Genomic DNA, 27,551 nt, shown 5'->3' with positions numbered 1-27,551 from the left:
ACATGAGAAGTGTGTGTGAGGCTACTAACGCAGTTCTAACAAACCTGATTCTCTCCTCTTTCATCGCCTTTCCACTAAATATAATTTTATTTTACGCTTGCTTGCTTCCTTGTGTCAAGTGTTACACTGAAAGATAACTACAACGCTTATAAGGGTACCAACATTCAAAATTACAAAGAAAAGATAAGTCACATGTTTGTCTTATGAGAGATCGTTAATGTTTAATCGATCTGTAAAGCTTCTTGTTTAGAACATAAAAAATACCGCTGAGGTTAATCAGTTTTTGTTAATTCTTTTTTGTATAGGCTATAATCAAAAACCACATGCTTGAATACGAATAAACATGAAATTATATTTGAAATATTCAAAACATGGAATATTGATTAAGAAATGTCACATCAAGTATCGGGTGCCTAGCTCAAGCAGTGAACATCATTAATGAAGTATAAATAAAATTTTTGCAGTAATTCTACAGAGCTATTTCGGTTGCTTCTCAGTCACCAGGTGTATCTGAGTTTCCGGATATGATTTGGTGTCCGGGTTCGTTCAGTCACCGAATCAGACCGAGTCTGAGAAGCGAACCCGGACCCGAATGACTCGGACAAAAGTCAAGACCCAAGTGGCCCATGTCCCATTCCATCACTGTTATATGCATAATCGAATAGTCCGATTTCTCAGTACTGCTTTAATTCAACAACACTTTTGGTTGCTTTCTGGATATTTTTTACTTTCCAGTAACGATAAGAGAAGAAAACATGGTGACTGTAATGGAAGTGAATGATCATGATAGAATTGGCGGAATGAGAATGTTTTTGGAAATGAAAAAGCCCCGAGAAAACTGCGGCTACAGTGTTTCCCCCCACAAATTTGCGTTGGCGGGATAAAACCAGGGATGCCTGAAACTAGAGGTGAGCGCTCTACCAGTGACCCATCGTATCGTCCTCCAAGCGACAAAGATTGATTGAAATTGGAAGTGATTACTTATCTTATTAAAATTTTATGATCTCAGTCTCTAAGCGTCTATATAGTTGGGAAAGTGAACAGATTCTTATACGAACAATACTCGAACAAAGAAAGGGCTTGGAAATTCAAAAGTGGAGAAGAGTAAAACATTTATTTTAGTTTGTCTTTTGATAATAATTGCACAAATTTGACATGTGTCCTCAAAGGAGCACATACAGCGCACAAAGGGACTACGATAAAAAGAGACGATTAAAAAAAAAAAAAAGTTGATGAGGCTAAGTACACTTCGAGAAATAAATGCATTTCATTCATTGTCAATTGCGAGTAATCTTGGGAAGATTAATAAATTAACTGATGATGCTTTTGAATACAAATAATCGTGCTTGAGGAAATTTCAGAAATATAATTAATAACTTTTTTAAATTAAAGATAACAAGCAAGTGTAAACAATCCTTGGTTTAGTTTTTTTTAAGTATTTAGTTAAATATTTTTACATAATTTCATAAGATCAGTATAGTGGTGTAAAGACAAAATAACTCGAATGTTTTTTTGCAATCAGAGGTGAGCGGTTTATCCAATCTAATCCAGTCCATTTACATGAGTTTTATGGATGCAGTAATAAGACATTGAAACAATATTGTTTCCCCTCAACAACACGCGGTGAGTTGTCATAGCATATAGCTGCATTTGCTCGCTTGAAAACCGTATTGATTGTATTTATCAAATTTGAAACCAAAATTTTCTAATCGCAGTTTCAGTTACATAATTATTCTAAATTGTTCATAAATGTTCCTGAGAAACCTTTGAGTGATTGGTATTTGTTTCCACATATAATGTGTAACAGAAAGGTGCGTGTGAATGTATAGTTATATTGTGTGTGTTTGGTGTTTAGAGAGAAACTCACAAGCCGGTCGTGTCCAGTGTCTTCAGAAGGATGTTGTCCCTCCCCTCAAGGACAGTGAAACGAATTGGAGGGAGAAACGAAATTGGACACTTGGAAAGAAAACAGATGTGAAAGAACGCGGGAGAAAACTGTGGGTTCGGTTAAACTGAACATGTCCATTATTATAATACCCAGAATAACCAAAACATTTTGCATAAATTAAGTTGGTTCACAACAATGGTTGGTTTACAAACTTACAACAATGGAAAGAATAAATTGTAGTAAAATTTTTCATATAAAAATTCATAGATCACTTGGTCCTGTACTAAATGACAGAATTTCAGAGACCTAGAACAAGCGATGACGCGAGAGGTATCTAATTCCTTTACAACAATTAAAAGCTTACAACAATGGAAAGAACAAAATATCGAAAAATTATTACGTTATGAATCATACACTACATTATGGTATACCAAATGCCGAAATTTCAGAATCTTAGAATAAATGATAACGGGAAAAGCATTGGATTCCTTCAACAATCAAAAGCTTACAACAATGGAAAGAACAAAATGCTGTAAAATTTTCGCCTTGAGTTTCATATATTACTTCATTTTGTACTCAGTGACAGAATTTCATCGCCCTTGTGCGAACGATAACGGGAAAGGGATCAGATTTCTCCACAACAATTAAAAGGTTACAACAATGGGAACGAAAATACATAATAAAATTTTCGCCTTCATATTCATACATTACTACATTCTTTGCTAAATGCTAGAATTTCAAAGTCTTAGAACAAGCAGTAACGCGAGAAGCATTGGATTACTCTCCAACAATTAAAAGCTTACAACAATGGAAAGAACAAAATTACAAAAAAATTTCAACTTGTGATTCGTACATTAGATCACGCTATACTAAATGCCAGAATTTCAGTGTCCTAGAACAAATGATAACGGGAGAAGTATAGGATTTCTCTGCAACAATTACAAGCTTGCAACAATGGAAAGAACAAAATTTCGAAAAATTGTCACCTTGGAACCTATAGACTACATCATGCTGTACTAAATACCAAAATTCCAGAGTCCTAGAACAAATGGTAAGGGGAGAGGCATTGAATTCCTCTGCAACAATTAGTTGAACTCAACAATGAACGAGTCAACAATTCGAAAATCTGCACGGAACAATTGCTGCGTATAGTCATTATCTTCAAACAGACTGACAGTGAAGAACATAGTTCAGTATTTGTAAAAGTTATTAGTCAATTTTGTAAATATTAATTAACATTGAAAAGATAGGGCAATAGCAACGCCATCTCTTATCACAGAAACAAACTTTTTGTGGCTTTAGACCATCCTTAAGTGAAACCTATTTGAATCCCAAACAATGTTTCTTAGGCATTAAAGGAAAAACTACAGCAACGTTTATCAACATAGCGCTTTTTTCACAAAACTTATTAATATTTGGCAGCGAAATTTTTTTTAAATCGGGCGGTCCATTACTAGCTTGCAGCATGAAATACGTACTATAAAATACATAAATTTCGTTAAAGTTATGTAAAACGTATAACACAGAGGTTCATCATTCAGAAAAAGAGTATCTGTGGTTCAAAATATTGTGGATAAAGAATGAAACATTAAAATATTGCAAATAAGTTAACTCAGGACGTTTCGCAGGACATTTTTAAAAAGAAGGGCATTCCTTGATTTTCTAGGCATTTTCGTAACACAATGTTTCTTAAGCATTAAAGGAAAAACTACAGCAACGTAACACGCAGGACAGCTCTTTAAAAAACAGTACTGTATTGCGAAACTCAGTACGTCTGGTCACCTTACTGTACTCTGTAACATGAATAAAACTAAATAAAAAAAAAGTAAAAATACAAGAAATTTTATATATTTGATACTTTATAGTTATACAACCTGGTTGTTTTACAATTATATTTTTGCTTCTGATTATTATCTTCCATAATCGAAATAAACGCACACACACAAGAAATTTCGTCCGAGTTCGAATCCTAGTGGGTACTAAAGTGGTTAGAAATCTACATTAATCTATTGGTTCCCAGCAGTGTTGAATTCAGACTTTATAGTCAGTGAGGCACTAAAAAGATTCAAGGGAGGCTCGAACACCATTACTTCATACACATACCTTAACTTACGTAACTTTTTATGCAATTCAGGCGGGCGACGCCAGAACAGTAACGGGATTTCACTTATTTTCACTTTAATTTATATCGGAATTTGATTTAAATTAATGATTTTTATTGAAAAAAATCGGGTGATTTAAATCTTGATTAAAAACGTGATAGACTGATTTAACTCAATCCACCCTGGTTTCTAGTATTACATTTTCATTGATATGAGTATGCTATGGGGGAGAGGAGGTCCAAATATTTTCCATGAACCAGGGTTGGCAAAAACCATGGTTTTTATTGAAAAACCCAAAAAATCGTTTTTTTTTTTTTGGGGGGGGATTATATCTTTTTTTTTGTTTGTTTGTTTGTTTGTTTAAATAATTTGCTCTATGTATTTATATCACATATGGACAGAAATAAGTTTGTTTCATCTTGGTGTTATTATTAAACAACCGGGTTATGCTGGAAGGGGTCACATAAGCTTAACCCATAATTAGTCGCATGCGGAATTTTGTTCCGCACTTTTACATTTTTCTTTTTGTTTTCCTTACTTTCGACCGTATGCTTTTGAACTTTTGTCTAGCTGTCTTTTAAAGTTTCATGATTAAACAACAATACATATTTGAATTGTTGCCCAAGCCACTAGTGAATATTTTGTTATTAATTTTGGAGTGATGCATTTTGCGGAACAAAGTTCCGCGCGCGACTAAATAAGTTACACTTTTTTTTCTCCTACAAATTTTACGCTTTCTTTCAGTTTATTGTTTCTAGCCGACAACAATTAAGCGATTCGGTGACTACAAAACATACCACAAGTAAGCGCCACCACCACTATTTTTTAAAATTTATTTTAAAGAATATATTTTCAGGTGCAGTTCATTTGTAAGCAACTGAATTTATAAGCGGTTCGTATGTGCATTGTGCGCTCTGAAAATAAATACATAGAGAAGAGAGTCAGTCTTTTCTTTCAAAATGGATCATCATGAACGTGATGCGGACAGAATTAGAAAAATGTTGCTGGAAGTTCTGGCTGAAGACGACAATTTAGATGTTCCGGATATGGAAGATGGCGATGAAGAAGATATCATTGAAGAAAGCGACCATATATCTGACAGTGAAGAATCAGCAGATGAAGGTGAAGTGTTGCCACAAGCAGATCATGTGGAACCACTCTCAAATACTACTTCAGAATATTTTGACCCATTTACCAGGAGTCAAAGGACATGCTAAAGAAGCGAAAACGCCGAGCGAATATTGGAGTTTGTTCTATAGTACGTCTATGCTGGAGAGAATCGTTGAATTTACAAACCAGTGGATTGAAACACATAGGGACGCTTATAGCAGAGAAAGAGATGCTCAAAATACTAATATAACAGGAGTAAAGGCCTTGCTGGGCCTTCTATATCTTGCAGGAGGACTGAAGTCATCTCATGCTAATCTGGACGATCTCTATGCAAAGGATGGGACTGAAATTGAATTCTTCCCAGCAACAATGTCTCTTAGAAGACTGACATTTCTCCTACAAGCTCTTCGTTTTGATAACAAAGTTGACAGATACAAGAGAAGAAAGTTTGACAAGTTTGCACCTCTTCGAGATATTTTTCAAGAATTCAACTTGCACTGCAAAAATTGCTATTCTGTTGGGGAATATACCACAATTGACGAAATGCTTGAGCCTTTTCGAGGACGATGCAGTTTCCGTGTTTATATGAAGTCAAAACCAGCTAAGTATGGAATCAAAATATTTGCTTTGTGCAATGCAAGAGTATTTTATGCTTTCAACATGGAGGTATATGTTGGTCAGCAACCCGATGGACCATTTCAGAAGGACAATAGATCCCATCCGATAGTACTTAGGCTAGTAGATCCTATAACCGGAACAGGGAGAAATGTCACTACTGACAACTGGTTTAGTTCCATACCATTGGCTGAAGAACTACAAAAACGTGAACTGTCTCTAGTTGCCACTCTGTGGAAGAATAAAAGAGAAACCTCTGCAATATTTACTGAAGGCAAGCGACGTGAGGAATGCAGTAGTTTTGTTACGGTGAAAATATGACTCTCCTTTCGTATGTACCGAAGAAAAATCGAATGGTTACTCTTATCTCTTCCATGCACTTTTCTGATGTTATTGATGAATCTTCAGGAGAAGCCAAAAAGACAGGAATGTTAACTTTTTACAACGTAACAAAAGGAGGTGTAGATACGTTACACCAAATGAAAGCTACATATTCTGTATCTAGAAGAACTCATAGATGGCCACTAGCTGTCTTCTTTGCTTTGATGAATATCGCCGGTATAAACAGCTTCATAATTTTTCAGTCCAACACACAGAGTAACATGACCAGGAAAGATTTTCTGAAAGTCTTAGCTAAAGATCTTTGCTTGGACAACATGAAGGCAAGAGTAAGTATGCAATATCTCCCCAGAGAATTAAAATCAAATATCCGAAAGTATGCAGGAATACCAGAAGATCCATCTACTGTCTCTGATCCAGTTCCAATTTCAGGGCGTTGTGCTTTCTGCACGAGGAAAGAAAACAGCAAGATCAAATATTGTTGTGTCAAGTGTCAAAAATTTGCGTGCGGTGTGCATAAAGAAACTGTCACATATTGCAAAGAATGTGTTCATCAAGATAGAGTGGAGGAACTTGAAGACGATGATATGTAAGTACTATGGATATGTAAACCGAGAGGCAAAAGCATAATTTATATGAACATTTCAAAATACATAAAAACTATATTTCTTATCAGGTCTAACTATACATGTTATTATTCTTGTTATTTGAGAAAAAGGCAGAATAGTTTCTTCATTCTTTAGGAATTTATGTCTAACGTATTTTTATATTAGTTTAGGTCTTCAATAGCATAAAATAAATATTTATTTTATTAATATTAAAACAAATATTTTAACCTAAAATTAAATAAAAATTAAAAAAAAAAAAAACAAATATTACACGAGTTTTACTATGTAGTTATTATGCGGAACAAAATTCCGCACGCGACTAATTAAGTAACTTTTTTTCACGCGACTAATTAAGGGTTAAAGCGGAATCCAAATCGTTTCCCGACTTACATCCGAGAGAAATTGTCCTCCATTTGAACTCGAAACCGGGACTAATTGGCCACAAGTATGATACGTCTGCCGACTCACTCACGAAGGACTCCTAATAAAAATACGTTGTACTGATCTTTACATATTTGTTAATATAATTGCCAAGAGTCATTTCAGAAGGACAAAAAGATAAACAGTTGCACAAGTGAAACCATTATACAGAATTACATATAGACAATTTCAAAATACTGAAGAGTACAGAAGAACTAATTTAGTCCAAGCGGGTTTACTACGAATTTTATTAGTCCAAGAAATAAAACGATTTAATTTGCATATCAGTAAGAAAAGTGAATAAAGATACGAATTGACTCCACTTTGGTTCTGACCCATTTATACATAAATAGATACGAAAGATACTTCTGATTTAAATAAATGCCTCTCGTGGGGTTTGTATGCCCCCCCCCCCGGAAATAAAGTACAGCATTTCGATGTATTTTATCAATAGTAAACATTATTAAAACGAAACAATATTTAGAATTTTTCTTTGATTGCAATTGCATAACAATAATAACACTATTAAAAAATCAAAAAAGAAACATTCATAAACTTATATTTTAAAAAAGTTGCTTTTGTAGTATAATCTCTCTGAGTAATGAATGGGGAATTTAGGTGTGAATATAATACGAATAATATACGGGAGTGAAACGTGATAACCCACAAATGTATGTTCATCAATATTTTACAAACACTTACACTTTTATGAACATTTTTTTTTGGGTTTAAACCAGTTTTTTTTTTTTTTTTAAAAAAACAGCTGGCTTAAACCAGACAACCCTGCCATGAACATAATTTTTCCCGTGCAAAGAACGCGCATTTCAGCTAATCTGGAATACAAAACAATGTGTCTACATTCCTTCTGTTTTCATAGTACATACTCGCGTATTAGTACAGATAATAAAATGTATTTTTCCATATGTCAGTTAATTACAAATCGAAAACTTAGAGGAGAAAAAATTACTAAAAGTGTGTATATATATATATCTAATTTTTTAACATTAACGGCAATCAGATCGTAAAAGCCCCAATTCTTTTTGCGTATCTTGTAGAGTATGATGTGTAATACAATTTTTGAATGTTACAAAGTTCCTTTACTCGTAAATAGAGATGCAAAAAAGCCGGCCTTTTTGAATCGATGGTTTTTTTCACATAAAAAGCCGGCTTTTTTGGGAAAAAACGAGAATTTTGGAAATTTTGGCTTGTTTCATTTTCATGATTTTTCTATCTTTCTTATAGTAAGATAGCTTTCTTATAGTATATTCTATAGTTAGATAAAATTCCATGACCTAAATGCCATATTTCGCTCTGAAATTCACCATCAAGATGGATGGAGCACATGTTTTACGAATTAAAGCTAACATAAAGAATGTAGTATTTGAGGGCAATTTTAGAGGATATTTAACTTTTGAGTTATCGACATTTTTTTCTTCTCTAGATCATTATAGGTTGTCATCCGTGTTTCATTTCTAAGAGCTTAGTACTCTAGCTTCTAGCGCAAAAGTTAAACTTATGTTTCTCTATATATCCGTCAAAGCGTACGTTTTTCAATATATGCGTCAAACCGTACTTCCACATTTCTGTTATACTGTAGCTGTGCAACGATTTAGCAGTAATTTTCCGGATACAATCTTGAACAATAATTTATACAAATAATCAGTAGCGGGTTGAGAAAAGTACTTTGGGAGGAGTTTCTCTGATTATTTCGTTTTCTAAAATGTCCTAATTTTATTTGGGACATTGAGCTTGAAGCTTATGAGTACAGACATAATATTTCGTTTCGTTTATATATTTAGCGATAATCTTCCGAATACAACCTTGAAGATCATTTTATACTGAGAATCAGTGGCGGATTTAAAAGAGTATTTTGGGAGGTTTTTTTCTTACTAATGTTTATTTTTCTAAACATTCGCAATTTTTATTTGACGGGAGCTTAAAGTTTATGAGTAAACGTATAACTAATAGATATTTCCTTTGTTTTAGACATTCCGTAATTTTGGGGAACAGGCTTCAGTCCGAAAGATCGCCCCTCTAACCTTCGCAAAACTGTCACTGCTGGTAATTAGTAATAATAACGATTTAAAAACAATAAGAAAGGAAGTCGGCCAACTCACAGTACACGCACTATTTCTACTTCACAGATGGAATGAAGAAAAGCTTTGTCAGAATGGTCGAATGCTGGATTGAATCCCGAACTTCCTGATAGAAGCGCAAAAGCTCCACTCAGTCATGTTTGTTGTGCAGTTGTATTTATCTTAACTTAAATATATTCCGTATTCCTTTTTTTTTTTTTTTTTTTTTTTTTTTTGGTGGTGGTGGGGTGGGGAGAGTTCGGTAATGATATGAAGCAGGGTTGGCTGGTTTAAACCGGCTGTTAAAAAAAAAAAAAAAAAAAAACTGGTTTAAACCAAAAAAAAAAAGAACGAAAATGCTTTAAATCGTGTGAATTTCATGGTGACGTTTTCACATATCATAGCAACCGCATTACGTTTATCTACTTTTCACCTTTTAATCAAGGGGTCCCGTGTTCAATTCTCAGTCGAACCACAACTCATCTTTCAAGTGTAAACCAAGTAGCGATTCGAGGTGTCCCTCTAAGCGAAAGTCTTCTCCGTGATAACCTTGGCATTTCATAAGGATGTTAAGCCTAAACATACGAAATGAAACCAAATTATATATTTCTACTTGAATGAATGCCTGTTGTTTTATAAAGAAGCCAAGGTTGCTTAAATATATTGATAGAAATTGGCAAAATTTATCAACTGCCTACGTAGCTTCCAACATCAGCTTGGATTTGACTTGGTTTTTATTTTATTGAATGATATCTACATACCATGTTTGTAATTTAATACCTCAGTTTTAGTGTGGTGATTATGATATGTTGACCTTAAAATTTTACATACAAATACATTTAAAGTAATAGCAGGGTTTTCCCAATGGCTAAGGCGGGAGTTTCCCGATTTGTATATAATTCTGTATAATGTTTTTACTTGTGTAACTGTTTATCTTTTTGTCCTTCGAAATGACTCTTGACAATTATATTAACAAGTAGGCCTATGTAAAGATCAGTACAACGTATTTTTATCAGGAACATTAGCTTGGATTGGACTTTCAATGACATATACGTACTAAATTTGTAATTTAATACCTCAGTTTTAGCGTACTGATTATGATACGTTGAGCTTTAAATTTTACATGCAAAGCAATAACAGGATTTTTCCGTTATTGTTTTACATTTAGAGTAATGACGGGATTTTCCCGATGGCTAGGGCGGGAGTTTCCCAATTTAAGAAATTTACTGACCGGACTTCTTTAATCTTATGTGACCTCTTCCAGCATAACCCCGTTGTTGCATAATAACACCACGGCGAAACAAACTTATTTCTGTCAATATGTAATATAAATACATAAAGCAAAATATCTAACCCCCCCAAAAACCTGGTTTAAGCCAAAAAAGCCTAGTTTAAACTCCCCCCCCCCCAAAAAAAAACGAGTTTTTGGCATTTTCAAAAACAACTATGGTTCTTCCCAACCCTGCTTACTTTTGTATATAGGGGGTTAAAAAATCTTCTTATATGCATTGGTTAATCCTTTGGGATTCATAATGTAAATATGTTGAGAAGTAAAATTGTTTGTAATATCTTTTCGAAATTCATGGTTTATTTTCGAGGTTTTATATTATCATCGGCATCAACCACTAATTAAATGACTTTTTGTGTTATAGAGAAGCGAAACAAAATCTGATTTATCAATTTAAAGCAGAATTTTGAATTAAAGCAGAATTTTGAAAAAAAGCCCAAAATTTCCCAAGCAAAAAAGCGAAGCAGAAAAAACCGAGTTTTTTTTCAAAAAAGCCGGTTTTTTTCCGAGCCCTTGCATCTCTACATGGTAAGATATACATGGAAATCACCAATAGACGGCGGAAGATATCAGATAGACTACGTTATGATTCAGGACAGGTATCGGAATAGCTTAAAGAACGCGAAGACCCTTCCCGGGGCTGATATTTTCTCTGATCATAATCTTGTGCTGGCCGAAGTAGATATTCAACTGAAAAATGTAGGCAGAAGAAAAGTAGGTAACAAAGTGTTGAATACTGAAAAGTTGAAAAACGAGGAAATTAGAAATCTTTTCGCTGAAAAATTCGAAGAAAAATGTTCAAACGAGGAAAGGATAGGCGCAGGTAGTAACGCACGGTGGGAACATATTAAACGTTGCTTACAGCAGGCTGCAGAAGAAGCAGTAGGTTACCGCGAACACAAAACTGCTAAGAAACCATGGGTTACAGAGCAGATGTTGCAGAAAATGAGGGAGAGGAAGATGTGGAAACAGGTTGATACAGAAGAGGGCAGAAAGATGTACAGAAAGTTAAATAATGAATTACGAAGAGAAACAGAGAAAGCGAGGGAAGAGTTTTACAAAAGAAAATGCGAGGACATAGAATAATTAGAAAGAGTTGGGAAATATGAGGAAATGTACAAGGAGGTGAAATCTATGGAATTTCGGAGGAAACAAGGGAGTATCATGATGGCAGTAGAAAATAAGAATGGGAAGGTAGTCAGCGAGAGAAATGAGGTCATATGAAGGTGGAAAGAATACGTTGAAGACTTATATGAGAGTAGGGATAGACCGTGTAGCCTAAATGTTGAAGTGGAAAATGAAGTAGGCGAGGATGATAAAGGATTTAGTATACTTCGGAATGAGTTTGAAAAGGCTATATCTGAGATTAGGAATGGAAAGGCAACAGGAATAGATAACATACCAATTGAATTCATTAAAAATATAGGAGACAAGGGAAAGAAAGAATTGTGGCGACTATGCAATGAAATATATGAAACAGGAGAATGGCCAAGAGACTTTCTGAAAACGATCATGATACCGATGGCTAAGAAATCGAACCCAAAGAGATGTGAGGATTATAGAACTATTAGTCTCATATCTCATGCAGCTAAAATTCTGCTCCGAATACTGAACAGGTTATATGGAAGAACAAATAAAGATGTTGAGGAAGAGCAGTTCGGGTTCAGAAGAGGCAAGGGCACAAGAGATGCTATTGGATTATTAAGGGTGATCGGTGAAAGATTTATAGAAAAAGGGAAAGAGGTGTATGTTGTATTTATTGATCTAGAAAAGGCTTTTGACCGCGTGAATTGGGAATTGTTGTTGGGAGTTCTAACAAAGATAGGGTTGGAATGGAAAGATAGAAGACTCATAAGAAACTTATACATGAACCAACAAGTAAGTGTTAGAATAGGGGAAGAACTGACGGAAGAGAGTACAATTGGAAGGGGAGTTCGACAAGGATGCTGCCTCTCGCCAACACTATTTAATGTCTATCTAGAAGAGATAGTAAAAAAGAGCCTACATGATGATGATGGCATTTCGGTAGGAGGTAGAATGATTAGATGCATAAGATTTGCAGACGATATGGCCCTTGTTGCAGAATCTGAAAAGAAAATCAATAAAATGTTAGAAAAAATGAGAAGGGGCTTTGAAGAATATGGGATGAAAATAAATGTTAGAAAGACAAAAGCCATGGTGATTGGAACGAAGGGGACTGTGTCAAATATAAAAGTAGGAGGGGAGAAAATAGAACAAGTGAATAGTTTTCGATACCTGGGCAGTGTTCTTAGTAATGACATGAAATGCGAACGTGAAATAAAAGCAAGGATAGGAATGGCGAAAGAAGCCTTTAAAAGAAAGAAAAGTCTGTTTTGTGGGACCTTGAACAAAGAGTTGAGAAAAAGACTCATAAAATGCTTCGTGTGGAGTGTTGTGCTGTATGGGGCGGAAACGTGGACATTGCGTAAGGGTGACGAAAATCGACTGGAAGCCTTCGAAATGTGGGTGTGGAGAAGAATGGAAAGAGTTAGTTGGGTCGAGCGGAAAACGAATGAGAGAGTGTTAGAAATGGTGGGTGAGAAAAGAACACTTTTAGATATTATTAGGAAGAGGAAGAGAAACTTGTTGGGACATTGCATAAGAAGAGATTGTATCATGAGGGACGTCCTAGAGGGTATGGTGGCGGGAAAGAGAGGGAGGGGGCGAAAGAGACTACAATTAATGGATGATATTAAAACAGAAAGATCATACGCGAAGACGAAAAGGTTAGCGGAGGATCGTGGAGCATGGAAGCTTCTTAGCTGCGACAAGTGACCTGCCAATAAAGGCAGAATACCTATGATGATGATGATTGCATCTCTACTCGTAAAATCTATTGCAAGGAGGGATGTCATTGGCAATTGGAAATGAGATTAATATATATATATATATATATATATATATATATATATATATATATATATATATATATATAGTCACAATGTATATAGTAGTAGCAAAGTAACAAGATAGGTTCATTTATGTATAAGGTATGCTGTAGTATTGGTATAATGATATTTCAAATTACTGTAATGTATAAAAGTATGAATTATGTTCAACAAATGTGTGTAATATATGTACTGCATCAATTAACCATGACGAATCCCATGTACTATCGGAAAAGTATTTCCAACTTTGTACAGAATGGAGGATAAATAAAATGAAATGAAATGAAAATGAAATATATAACATTTCAGTTTTTTCCAAAATATGAACTTTAAAAAGAAAAACAACATCCACTTACTAAAGCTCTTTTTATCCCTGACTCCTGAACTTGAGGTACTATTCTAGTATTTGTTTAGTGTAGTTTGAGGAAAACTAAAGGAATCTTCAGTCAGAACAGCTGGCTCAGAGATTTGAATCCTGGATGTAATAGGGATTTTATTCCTATTCTATATTATACAGAATTACCCACCTATTTGTTACTCTATAAAACTCCCTACTTCCTTCTTTCTAGAAATTGAAATATAAGCGAGTATTAATGGTACAAAGCATGTCCCATTAAACCTGGATGGGGATTCACGAATTCCCCTGCGCGACATTTTTTTCTTTTTCTCTTTTCTTTCTTTTATTGTTTAGTTCAAAGTCTCATGATTATGCACCGAGGCTAAGGAAGATGATGACGATAAGATAGATGATAGTGGTGGCATCACAATGGGAAAACCCGGAGAAATTTCATCCACACGGCGTTTGTTCACCACGAAGCCCATGTGGCAGAAGCTGGGACCGAACCAAGAACCTATGCCAGAGATGGACCACCGTGGTCCCACAAGGAAATTCCAGTTTTAGTATAACCGCCACCAGGTTATAGAAGTATTTTTTGTGGAAGCTCTGTATATTTTGTAAAGACAGTGATTATTTTTTCGATTTATACCTTATTCTGCGACGCAAATAAGTTCTTTCTACGGTGGGAATTGCATCTTTCGCACGCAACTGGACAAAGAAGTCTTTAATCGTTTTTTCATATATATATTTAAAACACTGCTTTGTGGTGAGAACATTTCAGTAAGCGACGAACCTTCTCAGTGTTTCTCCTTGACTTATTAATATCCACAGTATATATTCTGCAGTTATTTGAAACTGAACTAAGTGCTTTTTTTAATCGTTTATGGAAATATTGCAGTAGATTAGAGCAGATCAGAGTAGACCAGGTGCAGAAGCATCAGATCGTCACCAGCCACATCGCTTTACCAGTTCGTTATCTGTACTTTCGCACGCCCGAGTTAACGCAATGTCTTGTGCGTCGTGGGCAGTGGACTAATATTAACGTCAACTCTTTTTTATGTTGTATTTGCATGTACATACAGGCGATTTAACCTGAATGCTTTTAAGAATGAACTGCCAACATTGATTAATGGACCAATGCAGTTCGCATCTCGAACCTTTGGTTCGGGGAGTGTTACTCCACGTTTCGAGGTAGCAACTACGCACGTCGCGTCGAACATCAAGTATAATATTGTGCTAAGGGGCATAAGCTATTAGCCGTTGAAGGACGTTTCCTTACGGCTAGCCCCAATCAAAAAGTCCCAGGTTCATATACCTAGTGCGATAAAGTTATAAACTCGCCCTCCAACATCAGCATTCCACTTTGGAGACTATTTAATTTTGCTGAAGACTCATGTCGACTCTTGAGGACTGTTTGGAGCAGCAACTAGATTACTACGAGGGATTAACTTGGCGACACTTCCCCCAGTGCTAATCCCCCAAGTGCATCAATGGTGTGAGAAAAGCATTTATAGTGAAATCTCAATTATAATCTTCTATATACATACATACATCAAAGTGGTAAGGACTACAATATAGTGAAAAGTAAAGTGTGATTTTAATAAAGCAAATAATTATACATAATCAGTGTTAAGTGTTGTGATCGTTTCTCTTCGTTATTTTTCTTTTTAATAGTATTCTAATAAATAAGTATAGTGTCATTTAACCCAGTGTGTTTTCGTTGTGTGTGTGAGTGATGTTTGTGTACGTTATGGTCTGGATGATCATCTGATCGTCCGTGAGGTTTTCGAGACGAGACATGCGAACTTCTCGGCGCCTAATGCTCATCTTATCATTGAGACCGACGAGCAATTTGGGAACAATTTTGTAATCCCTTCTTGGAGATGTCCTTCAACGTCCTACCCAGGTAAGTCCAGGTCTCAGGAGAATATTCATTGGCAGGATCACGGAGGACAACGGAGGACAGACTACGACCAGGCGATTACAGTTTCACGTGCACAATAGAATATGAATGCTTAAATTGTATTTTAAGTAGGATTATAGCTTTTAATATACGAACAAAATTTATATTTATAAAATTCAATTTTGTCCAACACAAAGCAATTTTACCCAATAAAACCCACTAGGCTGGATTTTTAAAAAAATATTCTGATCTTTTCACAACAATGGTTTGGGATTATTAATTATGTTTTATATGTGTGTATGATTCACACACATACAGAATCGTAAGCAATAAGTAGCGATAGTCAAAAAAATTACTACTTATGGGGGGTCGCTGGGATGAGAATGTGAGGAAAGGCAGGCCATGGTATGTAATAGGTTGAGAAAGTCTGCTTGGTGCTTAGGAAAAAATTGTTAAAACTGGTGGAAACTTTTATTTGATGTAACTTAAGACTATAATTAGCATGCAAGAGGTTTTGTCTTCAGCTTCACACCTAAAACGAAAGTGTTGCCTTCTACAAGCATGAACGAAAACACCCAGAAGGAAGAAGGCCCGGATGTGATCATGGTGAATCCCCAATAAAACTGAAGTTCCTATCAAAATGCTCTGCTCACAGATAAAGAATACTAAGCAAAGAGTAAACCAAGCTAAGGTTGAAATGAAATTTAAAAAAAAAAAAAAAAAAAAGCACCACCTGATTCTTCTTATTATTACCGGTACTCAAGTCTCTGCAAAATAAAGCCGAAGATCTTGTGTAGCTGACAAAGAGTGAAGATCAAATTAAATGTAAGTTCATCGACAACAGTGAAAATATTAATCTTAACGAAGTATTTCATTCACGCAATGGCAGAGAAGAGCTTCTGAATTTTACGTTTCGGACTATATGACCAGAAAAGCACTACAGCTGTCAGAAACCAAGTGAATCTTGCGTTTACCAAGTTGCAAGGATGACGTCAACTTGCTGAAGACATAACAGAAAACGGCAACGCATTTTCGATAATGACTACAATAGACTCGGATACATTTTTGATATACTTCTGGACAAGAAAACCTACATTCCCTTGAAGACGTTAAGTTCAAAATATTGAAATCTATATCCTCACGTCCCTCGGGAAATTAATTTTGTCCTCATTCTCTTACAGAGTTAAATGTATATTCTATAGCAGAAATAGACCTGCTGAGCACTGTCGCCAAGTAAATATAAAAATGTCATGTGAAAAACAACCATAAAAGATGAAAAAAAAAGGACAAAAGTGAAAAACCGGCATACTGCATGTTCAAGCCTGTAAAGGGTGGACCGTCACTAAAACAATAAAAGAATCAAACGGATGAGGTTCGAAGTCAAGTCTTCTTGGTGTAGTGGATTGCTCGTACCAAAGGCGACAGCATTAGTGACTACGCTACACGGGGACATGGCTACTAAATTGTATCAATACCAACTAAAATACTCGTTCCTCGCACGGACAGAATAGGTTTATAGAAAACTATTTGAATCAACGTGTAGTTAAAAATGAATTTCAGATGCTGCACTTGTTAATCTTGAAAAAAGTTCGTTGGGACAAGTTTTACAGATGACCATCTGAAAATGCAAGCTTACATTTCGTTCAAAGTCACTCAAATAATAGTATAACTGTCACCAAGTTATATAAGTAATTTTTGTGGACGCTCTGTATATTTTGAACAGACAGAAATCATTCTTCAATTTATACTTTATATTTGTGACGCAAATAATTTCTTTTCTTCGGTGGAAATTGCTAATAATTCAACTTCTCTCATACGAATCAAGAACTAAAGAGTCTTTCATCGTTCACTCATACATATATGTGAAAAGTTGTTTTGCCGTGAGAAAATTTTAACGAGTAACAAAGGCCACATTCATTATCTGAACTACATATATGACAATCGTATTTCTCTTATTTCGATCCTCAGTGTTTCTTCCTTACTCATTAATATGCAAACGCTACGTTCTATAGTTATTTGGGACTGAACTAAGTGCTTTCTTCAATTATTTATGGAAATACTGCAGCAGGCCAAAGCAGACTGTCAGTGTGTGAACGACTGACCGGTGCCAACCATATCGTTCAGCCAGTTTTATCTAGAAGTTTTCACGGTTAGTTATCTTGTTATTCTGCATCGCTGCCAGTGAACTATGGATTAACGCAAATCCTTTCGACATTTAATTTGCATATCCATACAGGTAGCTTAACCTAATTACATTTTAAAATGAACTGTCAATATTGACCAGTCGGTCAATCAAGCTTACACCTGGAACACCTGAACTCTACCAGTTTTCTCCACGCGTCGATGTAGCGAATACGTTCGTGAAATTCGCCATACAAGTAAGTAAACGGGAACACGTCTCATAGCCGATCAAGGACTGGTACCACGGCTAGCTCCCACTTACTGAAGTCCCGGGTCCGCAAACCCAGTGCGTATAAGTAGAAACGGGTCCTCCAATGTCCTAATTCTACATTGTGACTACCTGAATGTGTTCTACTGGATATGGACTTTTCTCGCAGCAGCCAGGAACTTACGTCGTGGAATTACTTTAGTGTTACCCCCGTGTTAACCCCCACGTCCATTAGTCAGTGGTGTGAAAAAAGTGCTTATGGTGAACCCCCAAATCTATTTCATCCACACACATATGTGATACAAAAGTAAAGGGCTATTAACTTCATGAAATGTGAAGTGTAATTTTGTTTGTGGAAACAGTCAAGTGTCTACACCCATATCAGTGTATAGTGTTGTGACTATTTTTCCTCTACGTTTTTCTTTTTTTCTTTCTTTTTTTTTCATTTAATAAATAAGCATAATATTATTCTATTTAATGTGTTTTCGTTGCATGTGTGAATGATATTTTTGTGTGTCATGATCTGAGTGATCATCTGGATGTCCGTGAGGATTTCGAGACGAGACATCCGAACCTCTCGGCGCTTGATGTTGAGACCTGAGAGCGACTCGGGAAAAGTTCTATAATCCATTTTTGGACATGTTCTTTGATGTCTTAACCAGATAAGTTCAGATCTCCTGAAAGTACTCGTTGGTGGGACAGCAAGGGGGCAGATCCGGAAAGCGGCAACAATAGAAAATGAAATCTTTAAGTTTTACGTCCCACGCTTATGCCGGTTAGGCTAAAGGAGACGCTGATAATGAGAGATGAGTGAAATGGTGGAATGAAGAAAGTGGGAGGAAACGGGAGATCCCCGAGAAAACCCACGAGCACGGTGTTTGTCCACCACAAAGTCCACACGGCGCGAGCTGGGATCGAACTAGGGACCCCAAGCACCTGAGGTGAACGCTCTACCACTGAGCCCCCGCGCCCTCCGCGGTAACAATAGAATCCTTTCAATAATGAACGCATGACCTACAATACTTTGTATATCGTCCTCTATAATGTTAGCTCTTATATCCATATATTAAAATTTGGGCTTACATTTACATTAGCATCATGGTTGGTATTCTTATGAATACACGAAAAATGGCACTATGGTATTGGCTTACAACCTATTGTTCAAGTAGTAGTAATTATACGGGTAAAATAAATGAGTGCACATGAAAGGGAGGTGTATAAAATGTTAATTTAACTTTCATTAGCGTTGTATTTTCGCAAAATTTAGGGAAGCTGTAGGTACTTTATGCTTAAATGATGAAGGTCACATATATATGACACTTTGTAGTACTAGAAAGTCGGATTGTGCGAGCGGTTCCGGGTTCGTTTCCCGGTGAGGCCAATCGATCGAAAAAGCATAAAAAGCTTTTCCAGGCCAGCCATCCTGAATGAGGTTTTCCTGGCTTTTCTCATTTACCAGGCAAATGCCGGGGAGATACCTAACATATAGGTCCCAGGATGCTTCTTTCCTTTTCCAATCCTTTCTTCCTTTCCTATTTTTGGATAGTGTGTTCGCTGAGGGACGTCATTCCTTAAACGAGACGGCTAACATGGCCATAAAAGTCGAAAGCCCAGAAATCTAAATCCTAGAAAGTTGGATTACTATTGATATTTGTGAATACTAATCATGGAAGTGTATTCTTATCAGAAAATTCATTATGTCTGTGTTACACATTAGAAAACTACGATGCAAGTGCATACCAATAGTACGCCGAATGCTATGTTTACAATAGTGTTTTAAATACATAGTGTCAAATTTACCAGTATATCTATAGGTACCTGATTGAAAGAATAGGGTAACGTTTAAACTGTGAAAATGTATATTAAGAATGGCAGATCTTTACGAGATAGTTTGCAATATCAAAATAAAGTGAGAAACAATTAGCGGCTATTTATTTTTTATACGCGCAAATAGTAAATATACTAGAAGCTCAGTATGGAAGCAGAGGTGAAAACAAAGAATTCTTCAACAACGAGGTAAGTCTGCATAAAGTGTTCATAAACAAGAATTTGTGTAAGATCTAAGGTAAAAATTGAAAAAGTTGTGATCAGTGCTACGGGCATACTCACCATAACCATCGTGCCGCAGAATTTGTCCAAGGTGTTAACACTTATGTTAGTTAAGGCTAGGTTTCATATTTGTGGATCTTCTCCTCGGCACTTCATCCTTCACAATCGCTAATGCACTTGCTCCCTGCTATAAATACACCCCTGTTAAAACTCACCAGCTTTGCTCAGCCCTTAACCGGAATAGACTCAATCCTTTTTGTAGCTAGCACATGTTGTGCATGTTCTTTGATATGAATAATTGTTTGTATGACACATCAATTTGTAGGCATATTATCAATCTGCGCGTTCTAAAACAAAAGTTACAAATTCGCTAATTTCTGTTAATATTAGCTTAAGTATGATATTTTCCATTAGCACCTACCTTCATCTAAACACACACACACACACACACAAAAAAAAAAAAAAAAAAAAAAAGAATAATACTCTAGATTGAAATATAGTATTAAAGCAAGAGAAGTTACGTAAAATAATTTTATGAAGTGGAAAACAGCACGTAAAACTGCATACTACTTTCAACCATAAAAACAATTATATTAGAAATTGATGCAAAGAAGCTAATCCTGTTTTATATACATACTCAAGATTACAAACTTGCCTGTTCCCTAAAAAAGCATATGCCCTCCTGCTTAGTCCTGCCTTGACGCGGACTAAATGCAATACAATAGATATACCACATTGACCTGACACCTAGTCTTTATTCAAGGCGCTGCTATCGGCTGAAGGAATTCCACTCTCTTTAGCTAAGGCTCTATCGCTTAGCAACAGGCACATATAAGATCTCCAGTGTTGTTATTTTTTTACAAAATATAGCTGAGCGATACAACAACCGAAAGGGGTTAGAAGCCCCGCAGGTTTCGTTGTTTTCTACCTTTATCACAACTAAGACAAAATCAAGGTACTCTATTCTGGAGCATGAAACGAGTTGGGAGAGATTCTAAATGCCATCCCACTTGGATAACAATGACACTTTCGACAGCAGATCAATTCGACACCAACTGCCAATGTGAATATAAACTGTAACTATATCGTAATTTGATTACTTTCAATAAATGTCGATTTAATTTCATGTGATTTACAAGATGATTGTCTTAGGAACTTCGCTATAAATCTTAGGCAGATTATAGCCTATCATTACTCAAGCAGATGGTTCTACCAAATTTTGACAGATGACTTAGATTTTCGCGTTACGTTAGATTACCGAGCAGACTGATCTTTAAATTTTCTTTTTGGTAGAACCATCTGCTCGACTAAACCTTAATACGTGTCTTTCATTAAACAATGCAACTATTTAACATCATTATTATTACTTGATTCGGTCATTTATTACACAATTAAAGGAGTATGTTCAGTACAAGGGGTCCGGAAGCACGTAAAAAGCACAAAATTTACAGGAAAAATGAATGATACAAGTACTTCGACGTAACATAATGTAACCAAATCTAACCTAACCTAACAAACTAACCTAAGCTAAGCTAATACTAGTAGAAATAAGCGAAATTCTATCATTTTTTGGAAAATTATGCGGGACACCTAGGCATTTATTCCGAAGTTGGGCGTCCGCTTTCCCTACGTTGTTTCGCTGTTATCTCCTTTGCACACTTTCTGCAATTTGTTATTAGGTTCATTCATCCGTGCTCTTCACAAACTTTTAACAGATTTTGCTCATTATCAACGTATTGCTTCACAAATGTTAAAACTGTTCATTGCCCTTGTACATTAGCCATGTTGATAACATAAATGCTCGTTTCTTTAACACAATGCTACAGTTCGGTTACCTTGCGCCAAGTAGTTCCCTCCGCTCGCCGTATAGTTCCATGTTTACAACCGCTTATATATAAAACAAATAAACGTATTTTTCGAGACTCTTATATATTATCAAGCACACAAACGATCAAATTATCCATATCTTTCCTGTAAATTTTAAAAATTTTGCTGGAAACGGACGCAAAACTTTAGAACTTAACCCGACACCTACACTAAAATAAACTAAACTAACTCAATCCAACCTAAAATAACCTAACCTAAACTAACTGAATGTGAACAGAAATTATTAAAATTGTACCTTTTTATATATATATATAGAGAGAGAGAAAAGAGCTGGACTCCTTCTGCCATCATAGGCCCAATTAAAATTCATAGCTGAGCTGAATTATGTATTTTTCAGGAAGATTTCTGGACGCCTTTTTTAAATGCATTTTGTGTGCCTTTTTGGTTAAGCACACTAATAATAATGAAATTTCAGTATACGGTACCCATGCTCTTATTTGTTATGTAAATTTAAAATATTTTTGTGTGTGCTTTTTAATTATATATAACACCTGTCATTTAGTTTTTTTAACAGCTTAAATCAGGTTTTGCAATAAGGATTTGAAGAAAACATACATAAACTGTATTGCACTCAATAAACTACATTCATTTGACAAATTATACTTACGGTGATGTCGAATTGTTAAAAATACTTCGGTTTCATCAATATCTATACATATATCATCTAATATCCATCCTTTTATTATCTGAAAATGTCAAACACAAAACCAATATATCTTTTGTTTGTACTACCAGGGACACATTCCGAAAACGGGAAAACTATCAGTATCAGCTGATGAATGGTAATAGGTTGTGTTTAGATGACAAAGATATGTTTCTGAGCAAACTCGAAAAAGTGCTATATTTCTATTCATAATAATTACACGATAGATGGACCCATTCAGTAACGATTTACGTCAAACCAACGCAAACTATGTGATAGTGGCAGTAGGTTTTGTAAAAAAAAAAAAAAAAAAGTTTTGTATATTCTTTCGCGTTGTGTTGCGTTGTAGTATGCAGAACTCTGCGAAGACTGATACGGAATGTTATCCTTCAAGATCAAACATACGAGTCGTCCAGACCAGTGGCGGCGTTTGGACCTTAAAAGTGGGGGGGCAAGACATGATCTGAATATTTGTATATCAATGTTAAATACAAATTTCCCTCGTTGAAACTACATGCATTAATAGGCCATTTCAGAAAAGTGGAGGCAACTGCCCCCCTTTGCCCCCCCTAATCGCCGCCCATGGTCCAGACTCTTTTCCCTTTTCAACAAATCCAACAAAAGACAAGTGTAGGATCTGCATGTTTTGTAGGACTAGGAATATTTCTGTGTATTCATGTCAAAAACACTCCCCCAGTTCTCAAATATTTCCAGTTCTACAAAACTCATCGATCCTACAATTCTTCTCGGTTTTCTGGGATTTGATATAAATAGACAAGAGTTGTTTTGGAACTGGAGTACCGTATGATTTTAAGTGAATAAGTTCCTTTTCATCCTTTTGTCATATGTAGTTTACACGTACTTACCATCGGCGAAGCGCTTGGTCCCTACGGACGCACCTTCGATGCCCCTGTCCGCTCTTGCCCTGACTTTGTTAGATAACATTCGTGCTTTTACTGACTACCGAGCATAAGTTGGTTCGTGTTTTATACGTAGCACCCCTAAAGTGAATATGCATTCAATTATGCAATTCCTCCCTTAAGACAGTGATGTCAGTCGGTGGGAAATTTCCCATAAAACGGAAAATTCTGAACATTGACGGGAATTTTACTTTAAAATACGCTGAAAACGGAACATTCTGGCATCCTCAACTTTTCTAGAGTAAGACCTGGAATATTGAGTTCTTTTGTGGTAAAAGTACACATAACAAACACAAAAAAGACTTGAACCATCAAGCTAATTAAAGCATTTGCAAAATACCCGGCCTGTCGCTGCTTTTTTTTTTCTGGCAAAGAACAAGCAATATAAAGCAACAAAAAATCTATTAAGGCCAATACAATTGAATTAAGTGTTGTTTTGCCGAAGATAACATCCCTTTCAAACCACAGAAACAACGTAGTATTCATTTTAAAATATGTGTATATGGTACTTTTTTTTTAAATTTTGTTTTTGACCTTATCATACATAACTGTAAATAATAACTTTTTATACTACTAGATAGTGATGAGCGCAAGAGTCTTGGTCTTGCAGTTGTTGTAAGTCTTGCATGCAAGACCAAGACCAAGACCAAGACCAAGACGAAGACCAAGACTCTTGGGCAAGAGTCTTGCCAAAGTACTGGTACTACTTGAATTTTTTAATATAGAATTTTAAAAAAGGAGAAAAATCATTACATCTTTCACTTCGATAGTAATCTTTTACTTGAATTTTTTTGGCTTCAGTAAAATTGTCACTGGAGTGAATGTATTCCCAGTAGTTTTATGCAATCCGTGTGAGTCGATCTGCTCCTGTAGTATATAGCTACAGTATAACATTTCCTGAATTGGTTGTTCGCGTTAAGTCACACAGGTGTCATCTTGCGCCATGTAAGTTATTTTGGTGGACAAACATCGTGTGCGTGGTTTTTCTCAGGTTTTTACCGTTTCCTCCTACTTTCTTCATTCCGCCATTTCAGTCATATTTCATCATCACCGTCTCCCTTAGCCTTGGTGCATAGGTACGTTAAACTAGATACTCCATTTCATTTCAAAACATACCAGTGGTGTTCTTCTTCCAAGACTGAAGAGAATTGTAATATTGAACATCGGTAATTCCGTACACCATAGGTGCTGATTACATGGGTATGGCCTTGGCTCCGAGACTCAAGCATCCGTTGGAAATTTTTAATGTGTACTCATAAAATTAATATCAAAACAACATTTTCATGACGTTGACAAAAACTTAGTGCATCTGACCCCGCAAGTTTGATTTCATGGGCGGATGCTTATACGTTGAATAATTGTTTGTCAATACATCTTTTAGCCTCCTTAGGTACACGGCACATCGAGGATTGAGCGATATAACATTACACTACAACAGTAAATCTATATTATAACATTGAAAGTGACTATGTTTGTGACTCCTAATATCTTGAACCACAAGCTCGAGATCGATCAAATTTTCAATATAGATCAGGTTTGGGCTTGAAATGTTCTTTGTCACTTCACTTTGAAGGAGCAACGTATGGGAGGAGAAGGAAAGGGAGGTATACAAAAATCAAAATAAATTAAAATAAAAGTGACTAAGTTTGTGACTTAATAATTCTTGAACCACCAGACCGATCTTATTGAAATTTTTAACATGTATGAGGTTCGGAACTGGGAAGTTTTTTGTATTTTCACTTTGATGGTAGAACCTAGGGGTGGAGGAGGGGAGGGGGAGGTATATGTAAAAATAAAAAAAAACTTAATAACTCTTGAAACACCCGACCGATCTCGATCAAATTTTCAACATAGATGAAGCAGGAGCGTCATTTCAGACTTCGCTTGAGGGGGGCAAAAGCACCACAGACATAAGACTTTCCTTTTTTGTACTAGTATATTAGTAGACAATCGATTAAAGTATATGTACTCCTGAAACTCTTGGGGGGGCAATTGCCCCCCCCCCTGCACTCCCTAAATGACGCCAGTGAGATGAAGCTCAGACCTTTCACGATTTTTATCATTTTACTTTGACGGTGCAACATAGGGGATGGGGAGGAGAAAGATATATGTAAAAAAAATACAAGTATAAGAGTAGTAAGGGCCTGACTTGGCCTAACTCTCGATTATCCAATTTTGGGTCTCCATGGACAATAACGAATGAATCAGGGATGCTTTGGCACCGGCATTGCGTCACCTATTGAAATTTTGCTTATGCTTATTCAGGAGCCGCACGTTGGTGTAAATGAATCAGAGGTACCTTGGCCCTGCTATGACGTCATTGAATTGGGAGTATTGGATCAGAGGTCATGATGATTCTTTAAAATTACTAAAAATATGGTCTTGATGATTCATTACGTTATGAAATAATACAGGTTTACGAATGCTTTCGTTCCCTTTTATGGCATAAAATTTGGAGATTGTTATATCTTTGATGAGATGGACTAACACGGGTGCAAATGAAATCTTTAGTTTTACGTCCCACGATTATGCCGATTAGGCTAAAGGCCCATACAGCAGAAGTGAACGCTCTACCACTGAGCCACCGCACCTCTACTGGTATGAATGAATTAGAGGTAGTTGGTTCGAGCTAATATGTTCGTTTGACGTCACTGAACTGTGATTTTTAGCTTGGAGCTTATGATGGCTTGTTTCGTTTCCTTTTATGGGTATAAAATTACCAAAACAAGGTTTGATTTCTTTCTTGATGACCTATTACATTATGAATTAGTAGACCCCAGTAATAGTATAAATTAGTATTAATATGAAACTCGAAAACTTTGGAGTTCCTTTGTGGCTAACCGGTTAGCGTATGCGCCTTTAACGTGGGAGACCAGGGTTCGATTCCCGGCAGGAGCTCATGCGGTTCGGATTGTTATCCCTTTGATGAGATGGACTAACACTGGTGCAAATGAAATCTTTAGTTTACGTCCCACGATTAGGCTAAAGGAGACGGTGACGATGAGAAAGGAATGAAAGTGTGGGAGGAAACTGGAGCATAGTAGTAGGGACCCCGTTATGCCCGAATGACTCATCCTCACTCTCTTTTATGACCGGGGTGAAAGGTCAATGCCCTTGGCCCGGGGTCAATGACCTAGGGGTACCTAGGACCACCCCCTCTAAATTTTGGCAGGGGTACCATGGCCCACCCCCTAAATTTTGGCAGGGGTACATAGGACCACCCCCCTTAAATTTTGGAAATTGCCAAATCTAAAAATTTGGTGTGGTAGCCTAGGACCATAGTATGTTCCTCTATCAGTATTGGGTGTCTATGTCGTTCCCTTTCATGGGTAAAAAATTGCCAAAAATTCAAATTTCGGGGTTTTTTGACCTAATTTATCCCCGTTGATGAGGTATTATTACCCTATATAGTTATATGGACGTATACAGGGGTTCATTCCCTTTCATAACATATGGGTATATTAATGCACCCCTTGAAAAATTTGGGAGGGGTATCATGGCACACCCTTAAATTTTGAAAATTGCCAAATCTAAAAATTGTGTGTGGTAGCCTAGGACCATAGTATGTACCTCTATCAGTATTGGGTGTCTATGTCGTTCCCTTTTATGGGTAAAAAATTGCCAAAAAGTCAAATTTCGGGGGTTTTTGACCTAATTTATCCCCTTGGATGAGGTGTTATTACCTTATATAGTTATATGGTCGTATACAGGGGTCCATTACCTTTCATAAGACATGGGTATATTAATGCACCCATTGAAAAATTTGGGAGGGTTACCTTGGCCCACCCCTTAAATTTTGGAAATTGCCCAATTTAAACATTTGGTATTATAGTATAGGACCCTAATATGTATTATGATAAATTTGGATGGTCCACCTGGCCCACCCATCGATTCTGATTGGCTGAGAGAGGTCACGTGACTTTAGGCCCCGCCCACGCGGGAAATTCAAATTTTCAGGTCACGTGGTATGACGTCATGAGTCACCCCGCGGTTAAATCCCTCACCCGGGATTTTTTATGTTCGTTTCCTTTTACGGGTAAGATGTGTGTTTCTGATTGGTTGATAGCTG

General features: G+C 36.3%; 1 protein-coding gene across 2 annotated transcripts in view; it reads right to left on the bottom strand.

Annotated features, from left to right (window-relative positions):
* LOC145671150 (polyamine-transporting ATPase 13A3-like) overlaps positions 1–22,741 on the bottom strand; it is a 152,607-nt gene extending 129,866 nt beyond the window's left edge. The window contains exons 1-2 of one of the 2 annotated variants that reach the window (XM_081739974.1): positions 22,527–22,741; positions 20,093–20,219 (exon numbers count right to left, since the gene is read on the bottom strand). The gene's annotated coding sequence lies outside the window, so the exon portion shown is untranslated. The remainder of the gene's footprint in view (positions 1–20,092; positions 20,220–22,526) is intronic. The other variant, XM_081739973.1, reaches the window with a different exon arrangement.
* Positions 22,742–27,551: the final 4,810 nt, after the last annotated feature.

This window comes from Thermobia domestica, chromosome 15 (genome assembly GCF_964235325.1).
Source record: "Thermobia domestica chromosome 15, izTheDome1.hap1.1, whole genome shotgun sequence".
In the NCBI taxonomy this organism is placed as follows: Eukaryota; Metazoa; Arthropoda; class Insecta; order Zygentoma; family Lepismatidae; genus Thermobia; species Thermobia domestica.
This window is presented reverse-complemented; position numbering and strand designations above follow the sequence as displayed.